The 1,888-nt window shown below is 40.5% G+C and overlaps 1 protein-coding gene across 1 annotated transcript in view; it reads right to left on the minus strand.

The window, feature by feature from the left end:
* Positions 1–914, minus strand: part of LOC101863572 (centrosomal protein of 83 kDa) — a gene marked incomplete in the record, with an annotated part of 28,576 nt that extends 27,662 nt beyond the window's left edge. The window contains 1 exon segment of the mRNA XM_035968724.1: positions 432–914.
* Between the last annotated feature and the right edge of the window lie 974 nt (positions 915–1,888).

A 1,888-nucleotide genomic window follows, 5' to 3' on the forward strand; every position in this document is an offset into this window, starting at 1 on the left:
TCTCTCTTTCTCTATCTCTGCTTGTGTCTTACATAAACGACTAACTACCAAATACCAGCGACTTGCCTAGGATACAAAAATGGGATTTTTGAGCAACAACAGTGGCAGCACAAGATAACAACGACAACGACACCAATAACGACAAATCGGCAAAGCGACACAGCACCTGTCAGAGCAGCCACTGGTCTAGAGTGACTGCTTCTTTTGTTGTTGTTGTTGTTGTTACTGTGCAGCTGTCTGTTTCTTTTGTTGTTTTTTGTTGTTTTGTTAGTTTGTCTGTTTGTTTTCCGTTTGTTTGTATGTTTGTTCTTTTATATGTTTGTTTGTTGTTGTTGTTTTTTGGTTTATTTTGGAGGAGGGATATTTCCGTTCTTCTTGGGGTCTAGACTTGAAAGAAAGTAGAGTATTAAAAATCTTCGGATTTTAAATACCTGGAGGCCGAGGATCTGGGCTCAGTGATAATCCCAACTGTTGAGGAAATATTCACGTGCTTTCACACTTTCAGCTTGAATTTTGGTCACTTTTGTTAAGAACAAATTATTTCAACAGCTACAAAAAGCCAGTTTGCTTGTGTCCTTTTTTCCAAAAACTATCATTTGTAAGAAACTGGCTCCACCGGTCGGAGACAGTATTATTGACCCCAGAAAAGATCACCGTCTCCTATTTGAAGTTCTGTCGTTCTTTGGCAGAAAGGCAAGTCGTCGGGATAATCAATCAAGTTCAATTCACCATGTACCCATTGAACACATACACACGCAGTCGCGCACGCACAAAGAATGGTAGATGATCTATCTTCAAATATCACTTGGGTCTCGATTGCGCTATAGAATATTGACTGGCTGGTATTACCAACGACAGCGGGTTCAGGGGTTTATTAACCACCGCCCGGCTTAGCTCTAGGCCCATGCTGGAAGGGGTGGCGGCTTTGGACAAAAAGGCTGCGCCAAAGCCAATCAGTGTTTAGGTTACTCGCAACCAACTGCAATACTTATCTTAATGTGTTGGTCCAAATAGCACACACAATAAGTATAATAATATGTCAAGAGGGAAGTGAATTGGTTTTGCAAATAGGATTCCAGACTCACTCACTTAATGCAGGGCATAATCACACGGTACAGTACGGTACAGTACAATATGGTATGGTATGGTATGGTATGGTATGGTATGGTATGGTATGGTATGGTATGGTATGGTATGGTATGGTATGGTATGGTATGGTACGGATTTAACGAATGATTCCCTACAATTTGATGTTTCAGTATTTCGAAAGAGACAAAACAAACGCCTAATAAGTGAACACCACAGGTCAGAAATTTTTAGATTGAACATGTGCGTATAGTGTATACCACGAACAAGTCTACCCAAAAGTTATCCAACTAGCTTCCAGTAAATAGGCCAGGTTAAATTCACAAAAAATCAAATCCAGCATTTTTTTGCTCATTGGTTACAGCATACTCAATAACAATGCAGATGACTTTGACTCAAATTCCATGGGCTTTCAAACTTTGGCTGTTTTTTTTGTTTTTGTTTGTTTGTTTGTTTGTTGTTGTTGTTGTGTGTGTGTGTTTGTGTCTGTGTATGTGTGTCTGTGTGTGTTTATGTGTTAGCATGTATTTGTGTGTGAGATTGGGTATGTGTGTGTGTCTATGTGTACGTGTGTGCGCGAGCGCGCGCGCTCGCGCGTATATTTGTGAGTGTGTGTCTGTGCGTGAGTGTGCGAATGTACTTTTGTGTGTATCTGATTACAATTCTGCGGGCCCAAGACTCCAAGGGAAATTACCAATTATCAGTTCTAAAAAGATCTCGAGAAAGACCAGTCCCTTGTGATATTTGGAATCAATCTTACAATTTGGAGCTCCGGGAAACTTAAAACATTTTTTTCCGGGGG

Source organism: Aplysia californica, unplaced genomic scaffold (assembly GCF_000002075.1).
Source record: "Aplysia californica isolate F4 #8 unplaced genomic scaffold, AplCal3.0 scaffold00078, whole genome shotgun sequence".
Lineage (NCBI taxonomy): Eukaryota > Metazoa > Mollusca > Gastropoda > Aplysiida > Aplysiidae > Aplysia > Aplysia californica.